The following is a 23,496-nucleotide window of genomic DNA, read 5'->3' on the forward strand; positions in this document are numbered from 1 at the left end:
AATGACATAAGAAAAGGAAAAAAAACAGTATACAAAGATGCTCCAGGTGAGGCTTGACCTCACAACCTTGGCATTGCTTAACAGATACTGTCTTATAAGTTTCACTTGCTGACCAATTGCGCCACTGGAGCACTTTGCAGCATTAATTGGTTATGCTAGATGTGGATTTTATTCAATACAATCAGTACATTCATAAGAATTGAAAAAGAAAATCATTTTTGGTGAAGAATGATGAGCAACAAAGGAACATGCATGCCAGATGGCACTTGAATAAGCTGTCCACGGTGATAGAAAAGGTTTAAAAAACAAAAACAACAATGTTATCATAATAAATATCATATTTTAGCTTCTGTGGTCATTTTTTACAAGCTAAACACTGCAAGACTGTTTTACAGTTGAAGCAAGGATAAAATATCAACTCTAGTGATGAGACACTTGCTGTAATGACTTCCAACTCAGACGGGACTTAAACCCACAACCACTGGCTTAGGAGAACAGTGCCTTATCCGTTATGCCAGTGGTGCTTACTGATGTCCTTATTTAAGACTGATAGGTTTTTAATAGTCAATTATTTATTTTTGAAAAAAAGTGAAGCTGTTCACTGTGTTCTTTGCATTACCAAGTCCAGCAAGAAATGTGCTGGTACTATCCAGAGCTGTCAGTATGGATTATCATGCTATATTGCAGAAAATCAATTTGATGCAACTGCTTTACCAACAGTATGTTAATCTTTTCCATTGCTGTTTTGTTGGCTGACTGGAGGAAGATATGCAGTGCATTTGAACCAAAGCAGATGTGTGCTGACAACTTAAATGCACAATCATGTTTGTGTGTTTTCTTTCTTTCTTCCATCCTTTGTAATATCATATTAAATATTAAGGTAGCAGTTTATAATCAATGACTAATGACATAAAAAAAGGAAAAAAAACATTATACAAAGCTGCTCCAGGTGAGGCTTGAACTCACAACCTCGGCATTGCTCAACACATACTGTATTATAAGTACCGCGCGCTGACCAATTGCGCCACTGGAGCACTTTGCAGCATTAATTGGTTATGCTAGATGTGGATTTTATTCAATACAATCAGTACAGTCATAAGAATTGAAAAAGAAAATCATTTTTGGTGATGAATGATGAGCAACAAAGGAACATGCATGCCAGATGGCACTTGAATAAGCTGTCCACTGTGATAGAAAAGGTTTAAAAAACAACAACAACAATGTTATAATAATTAATGTCATATTTTAGCTTCCGTGGTCATTTTTTACAAGTTAAACACTGCAAGACTTTTTTACAGTTGAAGCAAGGATAAAATATAAACTCTAGTGATGAGACACTTGCTGTAATGACTTCCAACTCATACGGGACTTAAACCCACAACCACTGGCTTAGGAGAACAGTGCCTTATCCATTATGCCAGTGGTGCTTACTGATGTCCTTATTTAAGACTGATAGGTTTTTAAGAGTCAATTATTTATTTTTGGGGAAAAATTGAAGCTGTTTACTGTGTTCTTTGCATTACCAAGTCCAGCAAGAAATGTGCTGGTACTATCCAGAGCTGTCAGTATAGATTATCATGCTATATTGCAGAAAATCAATTTGATGCAACTGCTTTACCAACAGTATGTTATTCTTTTCCATTGCTGTTTTGTTGGCTGACTGAAGGAAGATATGCAGTGCATTTGAACCAAAGCAGATGTGTGCTGACAACTTAAATGCACAATCATGTTTGTGTTTTTTCTTTCTTTCTTCCATCCTTTGTAATATCATATTAAATATTAAGGTAGCAGTTTATAATCAATGACTAATGACATAAGAAAAGGAAAAAAAACAGTATACAAAGATGCTCCAGGTGAGGCTTGACCTCACAACCTTGGCATTGCTTACCAGATACTGTCTTATAAGTTTCACGTGCTGACCAATTGCGCCACTGGAGCACTTTGCAGCATTAATTGGTTATGCTAGATGTGGATTTTATTCAATACAATCAGTACATTCGTAAGAATTGAAAAAGAAAATCATTTTTGGTGATGAATGATGAGCAACAAAGGAACATGCATGCCAGATGGCACTTGAATAAGCTGTCCACGGTGATAGAAAAGGTTTAAAAAACAACAACAACAATGTTATCATAATAAATGTCATATTTTAGCTTCTGTGGTCATTTTTTACAAGCTAAACACTGCAAGACTGTTTTACAGTTGAAGCAAGGATAAAATATCAACTCTAGTGATGAGACACTTGCTGTAATGACTTCCAACTCAGACGGGACTTAAACCCACAACCACTGGCTTAGGAGAACAGTGCCTTATCCGTTATGCCAGTGGTGCTTACTGATGTACTTATTTAAGACTGATAGGTTTTTAATAGTCAATTATTTATTTTTGAAAAAAAGTAAAGCTGTTTACTGTGTTCTTTGCATTACCAAGTCCAGCAAGAAATGTGCTGGTACTATCCAGAGCTGTCAGTATGGATTATCATGCTATATTGCAGAAAATCAATTTGATGCAACTGCTTTACCAACAGTATGTTAATCTTTTCCAATGCTGTTTTGTTGGCTGACTGAAGGAAGATATGCAGTGCATTTGAACCAAAGCAGATGTGTGCTGACAACTTAAATGCACAATCATGTTTGTGTGTTTTCTTTCTTTCTTCCATCCTTTGTAATATCATATTAAATATTAAGGTAGCAGTTTATAATCAATGACTAATGACATAAAAAAAGGAAAAAAAAACATTATACAAAGCTGCTCCAGGTGAGGCTTGAACTCACAACCTCAGCATTGCTCAACAGATACTGTATTATAAGTACCGTGCGCTGACCAATTGCGCCACTGGAGCACTTTGCAGCATTAATTGGTTATGCTAGATGTGGATTTTATTCAATACAATCAGTACAGTCATAAGAATTGAAAAAGAAAATCATTTTTGGTGATGAATGATGAGCAACAAAGGAACATGCATGCCAGATGGCACTTGAATAAGCTGTCCACAGTGATAGAAAAGGTTTAAAAAACAACAAAAAAAACAACAATGTTATCATAATTAATGTCATATTTTAGCTTCTGTGGTCATTTTTTACAAGCTAAACACTGCAAGACTGTTTTACAGTTGAAGCAAGGATAAAATATCAACTCTAGTGATGAGACACTTGCTGTAATGACTTCCAACTCAGACGGGACTTAAACCCACAACCACTGGCTTAGGAGTACAGTGCCTTATCCATTATGCCAGTGGTGCTTACTGATGTCCTTATTTAAAACTGATAGGTTTTTAATAGTCAATTATTTATTTTTGAAAAAAGTGAAGCTGTTTACTGTGTTCTTTGCATTACCAAGTCCAGCAAGAAATGTGCTGGTACTATCCAGAGCTGTCAGTATGGATTATCATGCTATATTGCAGAAAATCAATTTGATGCAACTGCTTTACCAACAGTATGTTAATCTTTTCCATTGCTGTTTTGTTAGCTGACTGAAGGAAGATATGCAGTGCATTTGAACCAAAGCAGATGTGTGCTGACAACTTAAATGCACAATCATGTTTGTGTTTTTTCTTTCTTTCTTCCATCCTTTGTAATATCATATTAAATATTAAGGTAGCAGTTTATAATCAATGACTAATGACATAAGAAAAGGAAAAAAAATAGTATACAAAGATGCTCCAGGTGAGGCTTGACCTCACAACCTTGGCATTGCTCAACAGATACTGTCTTATAAGTTTCGCGCGCTGACAAATTGCGCCACTGGAGCACTTTGCAGCATTAGTTGGTTATGCTAGATGTGGATTTTATTCAATACAATCAGTACAGTCATAAGAATTGAAAAAGAAAATCATTTTTGGTGATGAATGATGAGCAACAAAGGAACATGCATGCCAGATGGCACTTGAATAAGCTGTCCACTGTGATAGAAAAGGTTTAAAAAACAACAACAACAATGTTATCATAATTAATGTCATATTTTAGCTTATGTGGTCATTTTTTACAAGCTAAACACTGCAGGACTGTTTTACAGTTGAAGCAAGGATAAAATATAAACTCTAGTGATGAGACACTTGCTGTTATGACTTCCAACTCAGACGGGACTTAAACCCACAACCACTGGCTTAGGAGAACAGTGCCTTATTCATTATGCCAGTGGTGCTTACTGATGTCCTTATTTAAGACTGATAGGGTTTTAATAGTCAATTATTTATTTTTGAAAAAAAATTGAAGCTGTTTACTGTGTTCTTTGCATTACCAAGTCCAGCAAGAAATGTGCTGGTACTATCCAGAGCTGTCAGTATGGATTATCATGCTATATTGCAGAAAATCAATTTGATGCAACTGCTTTACCAACAGTATGTTAATCTTTTCCATTGCTGTTTTGTTGGCTGACTGAAGGAAGATATGCAGTGCATTTGAACCAAAGCAGATGTGTGCTGACAACTTAAATGCACAATCATGTTTGTGTTTTTTCTTTCTTTCTTCCATCCTTTGTAATATCATATTAAATATTAAGGTAGCAGTTTATAATCAATGACTAATGACAAGGAAAAAAAAACAGTATACAAAGATGCTCCAGGTGAGGCTTGAACTCAAAACCTCGGCATTGCTCAACAGATACTGTCTTATAAGTACCGCGCGCAGACCAATTGCGCCACTGGAGCACTTTGTAGTTTTAATTTGTTATGCTAGATGTTGATTTTATTCAATACAATCAGTACAGTTATAAGAATTGAAAAAGAAAATCATTTTTGGTGATGAATGATGAGCAACAAAGGAACATGCATGCCAGATGGCACTTGAATAATCTGCCCACGATGATAGAAAAGGTTTAAAAAAAAAACAACAACAATGTTATTTTTGTCATATTTTAGCTTCTGTGGTCATTTTTTACAAGCTAAACACTGCAGGACTGTTTTACAGTTGAAGCAAGGATAAAATATCAACTCTAGTGATGAGGCACTTGCTGTAATGACTTCCAACTCAGACGGGACTTAAACCCACAACCACTGGCTTAGGAAAACAGTGCCTTATCCATTATGCCAGTGGTGCTTACTGATGTCCTTATTTAAGACTGATAGGTTTTTAATAGTCAATTATTTATTTTTGAAAAAAATTGAAGCTGTTTACTGTGTTCTTTGCATTACCAAGTCCAGCAAGAAATGTGCTGGTACTAACCAGAGCTGTCAGTATGGATTATCATGCTATATTGCAGAAAATCAATTTGATGCAACTGCTTTACCAACAGTATGTTAATCTTTTCCATTGCTGTTTTGTTGGCTGACTGAAGGAAGATATGCAGTGCATTTGAACCAAAGCAGATGTGTGCTGACAACTTAAATGCACAATCATGTTTGTGTTTTTTCTTTCTTTCTTCCATCCTTTGTAATATCATATTAAATATTAAGGTAGCAGTTTATAATCAATGACTAATGACATAAGAAAAGGAAAAAAAACAGTATACAAAGATACTCCAGGTGAGGCTTGAACTCACAACCTCAGCATTGCTCAACAGATACTGTCTTATAAGTACCGCGCGCTGACCAATTGCGCCACTGGAGCACTTTGCAGCATTAATTGGTTATGCTAGATGTGGATTTTATTCAATACAATCAGTCTAGTCATAAGAATTGAAAAAGAAAATCATTTTTGGTGATGAATGATGAGCAACAAAGGAAAATGCATGCCAGATGGCACTTGAATAAGCTATCCACGGTGATAGAAAAGGTTTAAATAACAACAACAACAATGTTATAATAATTAATGTCATATTTTAGCTTCTGTGGTCATTTTTTACAAGCTAAACACTGCAAGACTGTTTTACAGTTGAAGCAAGGATAAAATATCAACTCTAGTGATGAGACACTTGCTGTAATGACTTCCACCCCATATGGGACTTGGACCCCCTGGCTTAGGAGGGCAGTGACTTATCCATTATGCCAGTGGTGCTTACTGATGTCCTTATTTAAGACTGATAGGTTTTTAATAGTCAATTATTTATTTTTGAAGAAAAGTGAAGCTGTTTACTGTGTTCTTTGCATTGCCAAGTCCAGCAAGAAATGTGCTGGTACTATCCAGAGCTGTCAGTATGGATTATCATGCTATATTGCAGAAAATCAATTTGATGCAACTGCTTTACCAACAGTATGTTAATCTTTTCCATTGCTGTTTTGTTGGCTGACTGAAGGAAGATATGCAGTGCATTTGAACCAAAGCAGATGTGTGCTGACAACTTAAATGCACAATCATGTTTGTGTTTTTTCTTTCTTTCTTCCATCCTTTGTAATATCATATTAAATATTAAGGTAGCAGTTTATAATCAATGACTAATGACAAGGAAAAAAAACAGTATACAAAGATGTTCCAGGTGAGGCTTGAACTCAAAACCTCGGCATTGCTCAACAGATACTGTCTTATAAGTACCGCGCGCAGACCAATTGCGCCACTGGAGCACTTTGTAGTTTTAATTTGTTATGCTAGATGTGGATTTTATTCAATACAATCAGTACAGTCATAAGAATTGAAAAAGAAAATCATTTTTGGTGATGAATGATGAGCAACAAAGGAACATGCATGCCAGATGGCACTTGAATAATCTGCCCACGATGATAGAAAAGGTTTAAAAAAAAACAACAACAATGTTATTTTTGTCATATTTTAGCTTCTGTGGTCATTTTTTACAAGCTAAACACTGCAAGACTGTTTTACAGTTGAAGCAAGGATAAAATATCAACTCTAGTGATGAGGCACTTGCTGTAATGACTTCCAACTCAGACGGGACTTAAACCCACAACCACTGGCTTAGGAGAACAGTGCCTTATCCATTATGCCAGTTGTGCTTACTGATGTCCTTATATAAGACTGATAGGTTTTTAATAGTCAATTATTTATTTTTGAAAAAAAGTGAAGCTGTTTACTGTGTTCTTTGCATTACCAAGTCCAGCAAGAAATGTGCTGGTACTAACCAGAGCTGTCAGTATGGATTATCATGCTATATTGCAGAAAATCAATTTGATGCAACTGCTTTACCAACAGTATGTTAATCTTTTCCATTGCTGTTTTGTTGGCTGACTGAAGGAAGATATGCAGTGCATTTGAACCAAAGCAGATGTGTGCTGACAACTTAAATGCACAATCATGTTTGTGTGCTTTCTTTCTTTCTTTCTTTCTTTCTTTCTTTCTTTCTTCCATCCTTTGTAATATCATATTAAATATTAAGGTAGCAGTTTATAATCAATGACTAATGACAAGGAAAAAAAATAGTATACAAAGATGCTCCAGGTGAGGCTTGAACTCAAAACCTCGGCATTGCTCAACAGATACTGTCTTATAAGTACCGTGCACAGACCAATTGCGCCACTGGAGCACTTTCTAGCATTAATTGGTTATGCTAGATGTGGATTTTATTCAATACAATCAGTACAGTCATAAGAATTGAAAAAGAAAATCATTTTTGGTGATGAATGATGAGCAACAAAGGAACATGCATGCCAGATGGCACTTGAATAATCTGCCCACGATGATAGAAAAGGTTAAAAAAAAAAACAACAACAATGTTATTTTTGTCATATTTTAGCTTCTGTGGTCATTTTTTACAAGCTAAACACTGCAAGACTGTTTTACAGTTGAAGCAAGGATAAAATATCAACTCTAGTGATGAGGCACTTGCTGTAATGACTTCCAACTCAGACGGGACTTAAACCCACAACCACTGGCTTAGGAGAACAGTGCCTTATCCATTATGCCAGTTGTGCTTACTGATGTCCTTATTTAAGACTGATAGGTTTTTAATAGTCAATTATTTATTTTTGAAAAAAAGTGAAGCTGTTTACTGTGTTCTTTGCATTACCAAGTCCAGCAAGAAATGTGCTGGTACTAACCAGAGCTGTCAGTATGGATTATCATGCTATATTGCAGAAAATCAATTTGATGCAACTGCTTTACCAACAGTATGTTAATCTTTTCCATTGCTGTTTTGTTGGCTGACTGAAGGAAGATATGCAGTGCATTTGAACCAAAGCAGATGTGTGCTGACAACTTAAATGCACAATCATGTTTGTGTGCTTTCTTTCTTTCTTTCTTTCTTTCTTCCATCCTTTGTAATATCATATTAAATATTAAGGTAGCAGTTTATAATCAATGACTAATGACAAGGAAAAAAAATAGTATACAAAGATGCTCCAGGTGAGGCTTGAACTCAAAACCTCGGCATTGCTCAACAGATACTGTCTTATAAGTACCGTGCACAGACCAATTGCGCCACTGGAGCACTTTCTAGCATTAATTGGTTATGCTAGATGTGGATTTTATTCAATACAATCAGTACAGTCATAAGAATTGAAAAAGAAAATCATTTTTGGTGATGAATGATGAGCAACAAAGGAACATGCATGCCAGATGGCACTTGAATAAGCTGTCCACGGTGATAGAAAAGGTTTAAAAAAAAACAACAACAATGTTATTTTTGTCATATTTTAGCTTCTGTGGTCATTTTTTACAAGCTAAGCACTGCAAGACTGTTTTACTGTTGAAGCAAGGATAAAATATCAACTCTAGTGATGAGGCACTTGCTGTAATGACTTCCAACTCAGACGGGACTTAAACCCACAACCACTGGCTTAGGAGAACAGTGCCTTATCCATTATGGCAGTGGTGCTTACTGATGTCCTTATTTAAGACTGATAGGTTTTTAATAGTCAATTATTTATTTTTGAAAAAAAGTGAAGCTGTTTACTGTGTTCTTTGCATTACCAAGTCCAGCAAGAAATGTGCTGGTACTAACCAGAGCTGTCAGTATGGATTATCATGCTATATTGCAGAAAATCAATTTGATGCAACTGCTTTACCAACAGTATGTTAATCTTTTCCATTGCTGTTTTGTTGACTGACTGAAGGAAGATATGCAGTGCATTTGAACCAAAGCAGATGTGTGCTAACAACTTAAATGCACAATCATGTTTGTGTTTTTTCTTTCTTTCTTCCATCCTTTGTAATATCATATTAAATATTAAGGTAGCAGTTTATAATCAATGACTAATGACATAAGAAAAGGAAAAAAAACAGTATACAAAGATGCTCCAGGTGAGGCTTGAACTCACAACCTCAGCATTGCTCAACAGATACTGTCTTATATGTACCGCGCGCTGACCAATTGCGCCACTGGAGCACTTTGCAGCATTAATTGGTTATGCTAGATGTGGATTTTATTCAATACAATCAGTACAGTCATAAGAATTGAAAAAGAAAATCATTTTTGGTGATGAATGATGAGCAACAAAGGAACATGCATGCCAGATGGCACTTGAATAAGCTGTCCACAGTGATAGAAAAGGTTTAAAAAACAACAAAAAAAACAACAATGTTATCATAATTAATGTCATATTTTAGCTTCTGTGGTCATTTTTTACAAGCTAAACACTGCAAGACTGTTTTACAGTTGAAGCAAGGATAAAATATCAACTCTAGTGATGAGACACTTGCTGTAATGACTTCCAACTCAGACGGGACTTAAACCCACAACCACTGGCTTAGGAGTACAGTGCCTTATCCATTATTCCAGTGGTGCTTACTGATGTCCTTATTTAAAACTGATAGGTTTTTAATAGTCAATTATTTATTTTTGAAAAAAGTGAAGCTGTTTACTGTGTTCTTTGCATTACCAAGTCCAGCAAGAAATGTGCTGGTACTATCCAGAGCTGTCAGTATGGATTATCATGCTATATTGCAGAAAATCAATTTGATGCAACTGCTTTACCAACAGTATGTTAATCTTTTCCATTGCTGTTTTGTTGGCTGACTGAAGGAAGATATGCAGTGCATTTGAACCAAAGCAGATGTGTGCTGACAACTTAAATGCACAATCATGTTTGTGTTTTTTCTTTCTTTCTTCCATCCTTTGTAATATCATATTAAATATTAAGGTAGCAGTTTATAATCAATGACTAATGACATAAGAAAAGGAAAAAAAATAGTATACAAAGATGCTCCAGGTGAGGCTTGACCTCACAACCTTGGCATTGCTCAACAGATACTGTCTTATAAGTTTCGCGCGCTGACAAATTGCGCCACTGGAGCACTTTGCAGCATTAGTTGGTTATGCTAGATGTGGATTTTATTCAATACAATCAGTACAGTCATAAGAATTGAAAAAGAAAATCATTTTTGGTGATGAATGATGAGCAACAAAGGAACATGCATGCCAGATGGCACTTGAATAAGCTGTCCACTGTGATAGAAAAGGTTTAAAAAACAACAACAACAATGTTATCATAATTAATGTCATATTTTAGCTTATGTGGTCATTTTTTACAAGCTAAACACTGCAGGACTGTTTTACAGTTGAAGCAAGGATAAAATATAAACTCTAGTGATGAGACACTTGCTGTAATGACTTCCAACTCAGACGGGACTTAAACCCACAACCACTGGCTTAGGAGAACAGTGCCTTATTCATTATGCCAGTGGTGCTTACTGATGTCCTTATTTAAGACTGATAGGGTTTTAATAGTCAATTATTTATTTTTGAAAAAAAATTGAAGCTGTTTACTGTGTTCTTTGCATTACCAAGTCCAGCAAGAAATGTGCTGGTACTATCCAGAGCTGTCAGTATGGATTATCATGCTATATTGCAGAAAATCAATTTGATGCAACTGCTTTACCAACAGTATGTTAATCTTTTCCATTGCTGTTTTGTTGGCTGACTGAAGGAAGATATGCAGTGCATTTGAACCAAAGCAGATGTGTGCTGACAACTTAAATGCACAATCATGTTTGTGTTTTTTCTTTCTTTCTTCCATCCTTTGTAATATCATATTAAATATTAAGGTAGCAGTTTATAATCAATGACTAATGACAAGGAAAAAAAAACAGTATACAAAGATGCTCCAGGTGAGGCTTGAACTCAAAACCTCGGCATTGCTCAACAGATACTGTCTTATAAGTACCGCGCGCAGACCAATTGCGCCACTGGAGCACTTTGTAGTTTTAATTTGTTATGCTAGATGTTGATTTTATTCAATACAATCAGTACAGTTATAAGAATTGAAAAAGAAAATCATTTTTGGTGATGAATGATGAGCAACAAAGGAACATGCATGCCAGATGGCACTTGAATAATCTGCCCACGATGATAGAAAAGGTTTAAAAAAAAACAACAACAATGTTATTTTTGTCATATTTTAGCTTCTGTGGTCATTTTTTACAAGCTAAACACTGCAGGACTGTTTTACAGTTGAAGCAAGGATAAAATATCAACTCTAGTGATGAGGCACTTGCTGTAATGACTTCCAACTCAGACGGGACTTAAACCCACAACCACTGGCTTAGGAGAACAGTGCCTTATCCATTATGCCAGTGGTGCTTACTGATGTCCTTATTTAAGACTGATAGGTTTTTAATAGTCAATTATTTATTTTTGAAAAAAATTGAAGCTGTTTACTGTGTTCTTTGCATTACCAAGTCCAGCAAGAAATGTGCTGGTACTAACCAGAGCTGTCAGTATGGATTATCATGCTATATTGCAGAAAATCAATTTGATGCAACTGCTTTACCAACAGTATGTTAATCTTTTCCATTGCTGTTTTGTTGGCTGACTGAAGGAAGATATGCAGTGCATTTGAACCAAAGCAGATGTGTGCTGACAACTTAAATGCACAATCATGTTTGTGTTTTTTCTTTCTTTCTTCCATCCTTTGTAATATCATATTAAATATTAAGGTAGCAGTTTATAATCAATGACTAATGACATAAGAAAAGGAAAAAAAACAGTATACAAAGATACTCCAGGTGAGGCTTGAACTCACAACCTCAGCATTGCTCAACAGATACTGTCTTATAAGTACCGCGCGCTGACCAATTGCGCCACTGGAGCACTTTGCAGCATTAATTGGTTATGCTAGATGTGGATTTTATTCAATACAATCAGTCTAGTCATAAGAATTGAAAAAGAAAATCATTTTTGGTGATGAATGATGAGCAACAAAGGAAAATGCATGCCAGATGGCACTTGAATAAGCTATCCACGGTGATAGAAAAGGTTTAAATAACAACAACAACAACAATGTTATAATAATTAATGTCATATTTTAGCTTCTGTGGTCATTTTTTACAAGCTAAACACTGCAAGACTGTTTTACAGTTGAAGCAAGGATAAAATATCAACTCTAGTGATGAGACACTTGCTGTAATGACTTCCACCCCATATGGGACTTGGACCCCCTGGCTTAGGAGGGCAGTGACTTATCCATTATGCCAGTGGTGCTTACTGATGTCCTTATTTAAGACTGATAGGTTTTTAATAGTCAATTATTTATTTTTGAAGAAAAGTGAAGCTGTTTACTGTGTTCTTTGCATTGCCAAGTCCAGCAAGAAATGTGCTGGTACTATCCAGAGCTGTCAGTATGGATTATCATGCTATATTGCAGAAAATCAATTTGATGCAACTGCTTTACCAACAGTATGTTAATCTTTTCCATTGCTGTTTTGTTGGCTGACTGAAGGAAGATATGCAGTGCATTTGAACCAAAGCAGATGTGTGCTGACAACTTAAATGCACAATCATGTTTGTGTTTTTTCTTTCTTTCTTCCATCCTTTGTAATATCATATTAAATATTAAGGTAGCAGTTTATAATCAATGACTAATGACAAGGAAAAAAAACAGTATACAAAGATGTTCCAGGTGAGGCTTGAACTCAAAACCTCGGCATTGCTCAACAGATACTGTCTTATAAGTACCGCGCGCAGACCAATTGCGCCACTGGAGCACTTTGTAGTTTTAATTTGTTATGCTAGATGTGGATTTTATTCAATACAATCAGTACAGTCATAAGAATTGAAAAAGAAAATCATTTTTGGTGATGAATGATGAGCAACAAAGGAACATGCATGCCAGATGGCACTTGAATAATCTGCCCACGATGATAGAAAAGGTTTAAAAAAAAACAACAACAATGTTATTTTTGTCATATTTTAGCTTCTGTGGTCATTTTTTACAAGCTAAACACTGCAAGACTGTTTTACAGTTGAAGCAAGGATAAAATATCAACTCTAGTGATGAGGCACTTGCTGTAATGACTTCCAACTCAGACGGGACTTAAACCCACAACCACTGGCTTAGGAGAACAGTGCCTTATCCATTATGCCAGTTGTGCTTACTGATGTCCTTATTTAAGACTGATAGGTTTTTAATAGTCAATTATTTATTTTTGAAAAAAAGTGAAGCTGTTTACTGTGTTCTTTGCATTACCAAGTCCAGCAAGAAATGTGCTGGTACTAACCAGAGCTGTCAGTATGGATTATCATGCTATATTGCAGAAAATCAATTTGATGCAACTGCTTTACCAACAGTATGTTAATCTTTTCCATTGCTGTTTTGTTGGCTGACTGAAGGAAGATATGCAGTGCATTTGAACCAAAGCAGATGTGTGCTGACAACTTAAATGCACAATCATGTTTGTGTGCTTTCTTTCTTTCTTTCTTTCTTTCTTTCTTTCTTTCTTTCTTTCTTCCATCCTTTGTAATATCATATTAAATATTAAGGTAGCAGTTTATAATCAATGACTAATGACAAGGAAAAAAAATAGTATACAAAGATGCTCCAGGTGAGGCTTGAACTCAAAACCTCGGCATTGCTCAACAGATACTGTCTTATAAGTACCGTGCACAGACCAATTGCGCCACTGGAGCAATTTCTAGCATTAATTGGTTATGCTAGATGTGGATTTTATTCAATACAATCAGTACAGTCATAAGAATTGAAAAAGAAAATCATTTTTGGTGATGAATGATGAGCAACAAAGGAACATGCATGCCAGATGGCACTTGAATAAGCTGTCCACGGTGATAGAAAAGGTTTAAAAAAAAACAACAACAATGTTATTTTTGTCATATTTTAGCTTCTGTGGTCATTTTTTACAAGCTAAGCACTGCAAGACTGTTTTACTGTTGAAGCAAGGATAAAATATCAACTCTAGTGATGAGGCACTTGCTGTAATGACTTCCAACTCAGACGGGACTTAAACCCACAACCACTGGCTTAGGAGAACAGTGCCTTATCCATTATGGCAGTGGTGCTTACTGATGTCCTTATTTAAGACTGATAGGTTTTTAATAGTCAATTATTTATTTTTGAAAAAAAGTGAAGCTGTTTACTGTGTTCTTTGCATTACCAAGTCCAGCAAGAAATGTGCTGGTACTAACCAGAGCTGTCAGTATGGATTATCATGCTATATTGCAGAAAATCAATTTGATGCAACTGCTTTACCAACAGTATGTTAATCTTTTCCATTGCTGTTTTGTTGGCTGACTGAAGGAAGATATGCAGTGCATTTGAACCAAAGCAGATGTGTGCTGACAACTTAAATGCACAATCATGTTTGTGTTTTTTCTTTCTTTCTTCCATCCTTTGTAATATCATATTAAATATTAAGGTAGCAGTTTATAATCAATGACTAATGACATAAGAAAAGGAAAAAAAACAGTATACAAAGATGCTCCAGGTGAGGCTTGAACTCACAACCTCAGCATTGCTCAACAGATACTGTCTTATATGTACCGCGCGCTGACCAATTGCGCCACTGGAGCACTTTGCAGCATTAATTGGTTATGCTAGATGTGGATTTTATTCAATACAATCAGTATAGTCATAAGAATTGAAAAAGAAAATCATTTTTGGTGATGAATGATGAGCAACAAAGGAAAATGCATGCCAGATGGCACTTGAATAAGCTATCCACGGTGATAGAAAAGGTTTAAATAACAACAACAACAACAATGTTATAATAATTAATGTCATATTTTAGCTTCTGTGGTCATTTTTTACAAGCTAAACACTGCAAGACTGTTTTACAGTTGAAGCAAGGATAAAATATCAACTCTAGTGATGAGACACTTGCTGTAATGACTTCCACCCCATATGGGACTTGGACCTCCTGGCTTAGGAGGGCAGTGACTTATCCATTATGCCAGTGGTGCTTACTGATGTCCTTATTTAAGACTGATAGGTTTTTAAGAGTCAATTATTTATTTTTGAAGAAAAGTGAAGCTGTTTACTGTGTTCTTTGCATTGCCAAGTCCAGCAAGAAATGTGCTGGTACTATCCAGAGCTGTCAGTATGGATTATCATGCTATATTGCAGAAAATCAATTTGATGCAACTGCTTTACCAACAGTATGTTAATCTTTTCCACTGCTGTTTTGTTGGCTGACTGAAGGAAGATATGCAGTGCATTTGAACCAAAGCAGATGTGTGCTGACAACTTAAATGCACAATCATGTTTGTGTTTTTTCTTTCTTTCTTCCATCCTTTGTAATATCATATTAAATATTAAGGTAGCAGTTTATAATCAATGACTAATGACAAGGAAAAAAAACAGTATACAAAGATGTTCCAGGTGATGCTTGAACTCAAAACCTCGGCAATGCTCAACAGATACTGTCTTATAAGTACCGCGCGCAGACCAATTGCGCCACTGGAGCACTTTGCAGCATTAGTTGGTTATGCTAGATGTGGATTTTATTCAATACAATCAGTACAGTCATAAGAATTGAAAAAGAAAATCATTTTTGGTGATGAATGATGAGCAACAAAGGAACATGCATGCCAGATGGCACTTGAATAAGCTGTCCACGGTGATAGAAAAGGTTTAAAAAAAAAAAACAACAATGTTATTTTTGTCATATTTTAGCTTCTGTGGTCATTTTTTACAAGCTAAGCACTGCAAGACTGTTTTACTGTTGAAGCAAGGATAAAATATCAACTCTAGTGATGAGGCACTTGCTGTAATGACTTCCAACTCAGACGGGACTTAAACCCACAACCACTGGCTTAGGAGAACAGTGCCTTATCCATTATGGCAGTGGTGCTTACTGATGTCCTTATTTAAGACTGATAGGTTTTTAATAGTCAATTATTTATTTTTGAAAAAAAGTGAAGCTGTTTACTGTGTTCTTTGCATTACCAAGTCCAGCAAGAAATGTGCTGGTACTAACCAGAGCTGTCAGTATGGATTATCATGCTATATTGCAGAAAATCAATTTGATGCAACTGCTTTACCAACAGTATGTTAATCTTTTCCATTGCTGTTTTGTTGGCTGACTGAAGGAAGATATGCAGTGCATTTGAACCAAAGCAGATGTGTGCTGACAACTTAAATGCACAATCATGTTTGTGTTTTTTCTTTCTTTCTTCCATCCTTTGTAATATCATATTAAATATTAAGGTAGCAGTTTATAATCAATGACTAATGACATAAGAAAAGGAAAAAAAACAGTATACAAAGATGCTCCAGGTGAGGCTTGAACTCACAACCTCAGCATTGCTCAACAGATACTGTCTTATATGTACCGCGCGCTGACCAATTGCGCCACTGGAGCACTTTGCAGCATTAATTGGTTATGCTAGATGTGGATTTTATTCAATACAATCAGTATAGTCATAAGAATTGAAAAAGAAAATCATTTTTGGTGATGAATGATGAGCAACAAAGGAAAATGCATGCCAGATGGCACTTGAATAAGCTATCCACGGTGATAGAAAAGGTTTAAATAACAACAACAACAACAATGTTATAATAATTAATGTCATATTTTAGCTTCTGTGGTCATTTTTTACAAGCTAAACACTGCAAGACTGTTTTACAGTTGAAGCAAGGATAAAATATCAACTCTAGTGATGAGACACTTGCTGTAATGACTTCCACCCCATATGGGACTTGGACCTCCTGGCTTAGGAGGGCAGTGACTTATCCATTATGCCAGTGGTGCTTACTGATGTCCTTATTTAAGACTGATAGGTTTTTAATAGTCAATTATTTATTTTTGAAGAAAAGTGAAGCTGTTTACTGTGTTCTTTGCATTGCCAAGTCCAGCAAGAAATGTGCTGGTACTATCCAGAGCTGTCAGTATGGATTATCATGCTATATTGCAGAAAATCAATTTGATGCAACTGCTTTACCAACAGTATGTTAATCTTTTCCACTGCTGTTTTGTTGGCTGACTGAAGGAAGATATGCAGTGCATTTGAACCAAAGCAGATGTGTGCTGACAACTTAAATGCACAATCATGTTTGTGTTTTTTCTTTCTTTCTTCCATCCTTTGTAATATCATATTAAATATTAAGGTAGCAGTTTATAATCAATGACTAATGACAAGGAAAAAAAACAGTATACAAAGATGTTCCAGGTGATGCTTGAACTCAAAACCTCGGCAATGCTCAACAGATACTGTCTTATAAGTACCGCGCGCAGACCAATTGCGCCACTGGAGCACTTTGTAGTTTTAATTTGTTATGCTAGATGTGGATTTTATTCAATACAATCAGTACAGTCATAAGAATTGAAAAAGAAAATCATTTTTGGTGATGAATGATGAGCAACAAAGGAACATGCATGCCAGATGGCACTTGAATAATCTGCCCACGATGATAGAAAAGGTTTAAAAAAAAACAACAACAATGTTATTTTTGTCATATTTTAGCTTCTGTGGTCATTTTTTACAAGCTAAACACTGCAAGACTGTTTTACAGTTGAAGCAAGGATAAAATATCAACTCTAGTGATGAGGCACTTGCTGTAATGACTTCCAACTCAGACGGGACTTAAACCCACAACCACTGGCTTAGGAGAACAGTGCCTTATCCATTATGCCAGTTGTGCTTACTGATGTCCTTATTTAAGACTGATAGGTTTTTAATAGTCAATTATTTATTTTTGAAAAAAAGTGAAGCTGTTTACTGTGTTCTTTGCATTACCAAGTCCAGCAAGAAATGTGCTGGTACTAACCAGAGCTGTCAGTATGGATTATCATGCTATATTGCAGAAAATCAATTTGATGCAACTGCTTTACCAACAGTATGTTAATCTTTTCCATTGCTGTTTTGTTGGCTGACTGAAGGAAGATATGCAGTGCATTTGAACCAAAGCAGATGTGTGCTGACAACTTAAATGCACAATCATGTTTGTGTTTTTTCTTTCTTTCTTCCATCCTTTGTAATATCATATTAAATATTAAGGTAGCAGTTTATAATCAATGACTAATGACATAAGAAAAGGAAAAAAACAATGTACAAAGATGCTCCAGGTGAGGCTTGAACTCACAACCTCAGCATTGCTCAACAGATACTGTCTTATAAGTACCGCGCGCTGACCAATTGCGCCACTGGAGCACTTTGCAGCATTTATTGGTTATGCTAGATGTTGATTTTATTCAATACAATCAGTACAGTCATAAGAATTGAAAAAGAAAATCATTTTTGGTGATGAATGATGAGCAACAAAGGAACATGCATGCTAGATGGCACTTGAATAAGCTGTCCACGGTGATAGAAAAGGTTTAAAAAACAACAACAACAATGTTATCATAATTAATGTCATATTTTAGCTTCTGTGGTCATTTTTTACAAGCTAAACACTGCAAGACTGTTTTACAGTTGAAGCAAGGATAAAATATCAACTCTAGTGATGAGACACTTGCTGTAAATAACTTCCAACTCAGACGGGACTTAAACCCACAATCACTGGCTTAGGAGAACAGTGCCTTACCCATTATGCCAGTGGTGCTTACTGATGTCTTTATTTAAGACTGATAGGTTTTTAATAGTCAATTATTTATGTTTGAAAAACATTGAAGCTGTTTACTGTGTTCTTTGCATTACCAAGTCCTGAAAGAAATGTGCTGGTACTATCCAGAGCTCTCAGTATGGATTATCATGCTATATTGCAGAAAATCAATTTGATGCAACTGCTTTACCAACAGTATGTTAATCTTTTCCATTGCTGTTTTGTTGGCTGACTGAAGGAAGATATGCAGTGCATTTGAACCAAAGCAGATGTGTGCTGACAAATTAAATGCACAATCATGTTTGTGTTTTTTCTTTCTTTCTTCCATCCTTTGTAATATCATATTAAATATTAAGGTAGCAGTTTATAATCAATGACTAATGACAAGGGAAAAAAACAGTATACAAAGATGTTCCAGGTGAGGCTTGAACTCAAAACCTCGGCATTGCTCAACAGATACTGTCTTATAAGTACCGCGCGCAGACCAATTGCGCCACTGGAGCACTTTGTAGTTTTAATTTGTTATGCTAGATGTGGATTTTATTCAATACAATCAGTACAGTCATAAGAATTGAAAAAGAAAATCATTTTTGGTGATGAATGATGAGCAACAAAGGAACATGCATGCCAGATGGCACTTGAATAATCTGCCCACGATGATAGAAAAGGTTTAAAAAAAAACAACAACAATGTTATTTTTGTCATATTTTAGCTTCTGTGGTCATTTTTTACAAGCTAAACACTGCAAGACTGTTTTACAGTTGAAGCAAGGATAAAATATCAACTCTAGTGATGAGGCACTTGCTGTAATGACTTCCAACTCAGACGGGACTTAAACCCACAACCACTGGCTTAGGAGAACAGTGCCTTATCCATTATGGCAGTGGTGCTTACTGATGTCCTTATTTAAGACTGATAGGTTTTTAATAGTCAATTATTTATTTTTGAAAAAAAGTGAAGCTGTTTACTGTGTTCTTTGCATTACCAAGTCCAGCAAGAAATGTGCTGGTACTAACCAGAGCTGTCAGTATGGATTATCATGCTATATTGCAGAAAATCAATTTAATGCAACTGCTTTACCAACAGTATGTTAATCTTTTCCATTGCTGTTTTGTTGGCTGACTGAAGGAAGATATGCAGTGCATTTGAACCAAAGCAGATGTGTGCTGACAACTTAAATGCACAATCATGTTTGTGTTTTTTCTTTCTTTCTTCCATCCTTTGTAATATCATATTAAATATTAAGGTAGCAGTTTATAATCAATGACTAATGACATAAGAAAAGGAAAAAAAAACAGTATACAAAAATGCTCCATGTGAGGCTTGAACTCACAACCTCGGCATTGCTCAACAGATTCTGTCTTATAAGTACCGTGCGCTGACTAATTGCGCCACTGGAGCGCTTTTCAGCATTAATTGGTTATGCTAGATGTGGATTTTATTCAATACAATCAGTACAGTCATAAGAATTGAAAAAGAAAATCATTTTTGGTGATGAATGATGAGCAACAAAGGAACATGCATGCCAGATGGCACTTGAATAAGCTGTCCACGGTGATAGAAAAGGTTTAAAAAACAACAACAACAATGTTATCATAATTAATGTCATATTTTAGCTTCTGTGGTCATTTTTTACAAGCTAAACGCTGCAAGACTGTTTTACAGTTGAAGCAAGGATAAAATATCAACTCTAGTGATGAGACACTTGCTGTAATGACTTCCAACTCAGACGGGACTTAAACCAACAACCACTGGCTTAGGAGAACAGTGCCTTACCCATTATGCCAGTGGTGCTTACTGATGTTCTTATTTAGGACAGTTAGGTTTTTAATAGTCAATTATTTATTTTTGAAAAAAATTGAAGCTGTTAACTGTGTTCTTTGCATTACCAAGTCCAGCAAGAAATGTGCTGGTACTATCCAGAGCTGTCAGTATGGATTATCATGCTATATTGCAGAAAATCAATTTGATGCAACTGCTTTACCAACAGTATGTTAATCTTTTCCATTGCTGTTTTGTTGGCTGACTGAAGGAAGATATGCAGTGCATTTGAACCAAAGCAGATGTGTGCTGACAAATTAAATGCACAATCATGTTTGTGTTTTTTCTTTCTTTCTTCCATCCTTTGTAATATCATATTAAATATTAAGGTAGCAGTTTATAATCAATGACTAATGACATAAGAAAAGGAAAAAAAACAGTGTACAAAGATGCTCCAGGTGAGGCTTGAACTCACAACCTCAGCATTGCTCAACAGATACTGTCTTATAAGTACCGCGCGCTGACCAATTGCGCCACTGGAGCACTTTGCAGCATTTATTGGTTATGCTAGATGTGGATTTTATTCAATACAATCAGTACAGTCATAAGAATTGAAAAAGAAAATCATTTTTGGTGATGAATGATGAGCAACAAAGGAACATGCATGCTAGATCGCACTTGAATAAGCTGTCCACGGTGATAGAAAAGGTTTAAAAACAACAACAACAATGTTATCATAATTAATGTCATATTTTAGCTTCTGTGGTCATTTTTTACAAGCTAAACACTGCAAGACTGTTTTACAGTTGAAGCAAGGATAAAATATCAACTCTAGTGATGAGACACTTGCTGTAAATAACTTCCAACTCAGACGGGACTTAAACCCACAATCACTGGCTTAGGAGAACAGTGCCTTACCCATTATGCCAGTGGTGCTTACTGATGTCTTTATTTAAGACTGATAGGTTTTTAATAGTCAATTATTTATGTTTGAAAAAAATTGAAGCTGTTTACTGTGTTCTTTGCATTACCAAGTCCTGCAAGAAATGTGCTGGTACTATCCAGAGCTGTCAGTATGGATTATCATGCTATATTGCAGAAAATCAATTTGATGCAACTGCTTTACCAACAGTATGTTAATCTTTTCCATTGCTGTTTTGTTGGCTGACTGAAGGAAGATATGCAGTGCATTTGAACCAAAGCAGATGTGTGCTGACAACTTAAATGCACAATCATGTTTGTGTTTTTTCTTTCTTTCTTCCATCATTTGTAATATCATATTAAATATTAAGGTAGCAGTTTATAATCAATGACTAATGACAAGGAAAAAAAACAGTATACAAAGATGTTCCAGGTGAGGCTTGAACTCAAAACCTCAGCATTGCTCAACAGATACTGTCTTATAAGTACCGCGCGCAGACCAATTGCGCCACTGGAGCACTTTGTAGTTTTAATTTGTTATGCTAGATGTGGATTTTATTCAATACAATCAGTACAGTCATAAGAATTGAAAAAGAAAATCATTTTTGGTGATGAATGATGAGCAACAAAGGAACATGCATGCCAGATGGCACTTGAATAATCTGCCCACGATGATAGAAAAGGTTTAAAAAAAAACAACAACAATGTTATTTTTGTCATATTTTAGCTTCTGTGGTCATTTTTTACAAGCTAAACACTGCAAGACTGTTTTACAGTTGAAGCAAGGATAAAATATCAACTCTAGTGATGAGACACTTGCTGTAATGACTTCCAACTCAGACGGGACTTAAACCCACAACCACTGGCTTAGGAGAACAGTGCCTTATCCATTATGCCAGTTGTGCTTACTGATGTCCTTATTTAAGACTGATAGGTTTTTAATAGTCAATTATTTATTTTTGAAAAAAAGTGAAGCTGTTTACTGTGTTCTTTGCATTACCAAGTCCAGCAAGAAATGTGCTGGTACTAACCTGAGCTGTCAGTATGGATTATCATGCTATATTGCAGAAAATCAATTTGATGCAACTGCTTTACCAACAGTATGTTAATCTTTTCCACTGCTGTTTTGTTGGCTGACTGAAGGAAGATATGCAGTGCATTTGAACCAAAGCAGATGTGTGCTGACAACTTAAATGCACAATCATGTTTGTGTTTTTTCTTTCTTTCTTCCATCCTTTGTAATATCATATTAAATATTAAGGTAGCAGTTTATAATCAATGACTTATGACATAAGAAAAGGAAAAAAAACAGTATACAAAGATGCTCCAGGTGAGGCTTGAACTCACAACCTCGGCATTGCTCAACAGATACTGTCTTATAAGTACCGCGCGCTGACCAATTGTGCCACTGGAGCTCTTTGTAGCATTAATTGGTTATGCTAGATGTGGATTTTATTCAATACAATCAGTACAGTCATAAGAATTGAAAAAGAAAATCATTTTTGGTGATGAATGATGAGCAACAAAGGAACATGCATGCCAGATGGCACTTGAATAATCTGCCCACGATGATAGAAAAGGTTTAAAAAAAAACAACAACAATGTTATTTTTGTCATATTTTAGCTTCTGTGGTCATTTTTTACAAGCTAAACACTGCAAGACTGTTTTACAGTTGAAGCAAGGATAAAATATCAACTCTAGTGATGAGGCACTTGCTGTAATGACTTCCAACTCAGACGGGACTTAAACCCACAACCACTGGCTTAGGAGAACAGTGCCTTATCCATTATGCCAGTTGTGCTTACTGATGTCCTTATTTAAGACTGATAGGTTTTTAATAGTCAATTATTTATTTTTGAAAAAAAGTGAAGCTGTTTACTGTGTTCTTTGCATTACCAAGTCCAGCAAGAAATGTGCTGGTACTAACCAGAGCTGTCAGTATGGATTATCATGCTATATTGCAGAAAATCAATTTGATGCAACTGCTTTACCAACAGTATGTTAATCTTTTCCATTGCTGTTTTGTTGGCTGACTGAAGGAAGATATGCAGTGCATTTGAACCAAAGCAGATGTGTGCTGACAACTTAAATGCACAATCATGTTTGTGTTTTTTCTTTCTTTCTTCCATCCTTTGTAATATCATATTAAATATTAAGGTAGCAGTTTATAATCAATGACTAATGACATAAGAAAAGGAAAAAAACAATGTACAAAGATGCTCCAGGTGAGGCTTGAACTCACAACCTCAGCATTGCTCAACAGATACTGTCTTAT

The 23,496-nt window shown here is 35.7% G+C and overlaps 7 non-coding genes across 7 annotated transcripts; all 7 read right to left on the minus strand.

Moving 5' to 3' along the window:
• Nucleotides 1-941: 941 nt before the first annotated feature.
• Nucleotides 942-1,034, minus strand: TRNAI-UAU (transfer RNA isoleucine (anticodon UAU)). The gene is given in 2 exon segments: nt 942-977; nt 997-1,034. It is a non-coding gene; the product is annotated as a tRNA-Ile (tRNA).
• Nucleotides 1,035-2,749: 1,715 nt separating this feature from the next.
• Nucleotides 2,750-2,842, minus strand: TRNAI-UAU (transfer RNA isoleucine (anticodon UAU)). Its single transcript is given in 2 exon segments — nt 2,750-2,785; nt 2,805-2,842. It is a non-coding gene; the product is annotated as a tRNA-Ile (tRNA).
• A 2,611-nt stretch (nt 2,843-5,453) lies between these two features.
• Nucleotides 5,454-5,546, minus strand: TRNAI-UAU (transfer RNA isoleucine (anticodon UAU)). Its single transcript is given in 2 exon segments — nt 5,454-5,489; nt 5,509-5,546. It is a non-coding gene; the product is annotated as a tRNA-Ile (tRNA).
• Nucleotides 5,547-11,760: 6,214 nt separating this feature from the next.
• On the minus strand, nt 11,761-11,853 carry TRNAI-UAU (transfer RNA isoleucine (anticodon UAU)). The gene is given in 2 exon segments: nt 11,761-11,796; nt 11,816-11,853. It is a non-coding gene; the product is annotated as a tRNA-Ile (tRNA).
• Nucleotides 11,854-18,051: 6,198 nt separating this feature from the next.
• On the minus strand, nt 18,052-18,144 carry TRNAI-UAU (transfer RNA isoleucine (anticodon UAU)). The gene is given in 2 exon segments: nt 18,052-18,087; nt 18,107-18,144. It is a non-coding gene; the product is annotated as a tRNA-Ile (tRNA).
• Nucleotides 18,145-20,749: 2,605 nt separating this feature from the next.
• On the minus strand, nt 20,750-20,842 carry TRNAI-UAU (transfer RNA isoleucine (anticodon UAU)). Its single transcript is given in 2 exon segments — nt 20,750-20,785; nt 20,805-20,842. It is a non-coding gene; the product is annotated as a tRNA-Ile (tRNA).
• Nucleotides 20,843-22,542: 1,700 nt separating this feature from the next.
• TRNAI-UAU (transfer RNA isoleucine (anticodon UAU)) lies at nt 22,543-22,635 on the minus strand. The gene is given in 2 exon segments: nt 22,543-22,578; nt 22,598-22,635. It is a non-coding gene; the product is annotated as a tRNA-Ile (tRNA).
• Between the last annotated feature and the right edge of the window lie 861 nt (nt 22,636-23,496).

The sequence above is a fragment of the Pseudophryne corroboree genome, unplaced genomic scaffold (assembly GCF_028390025.1).
Source record: "Pseudophryne corroboree isolate aPseCor3 unplaced genomic scaffold, aPseCor3.hap2 scaffold_2078, whole genome shotgun sequence".
NCBI classification, from domain to species: domain Eukaryota; kingdom Metazoa; phylum Chordata; class Amphibia; order Anura; family Myobatrachidae; genus Pseudophryne; species Pseudophryne corroboree.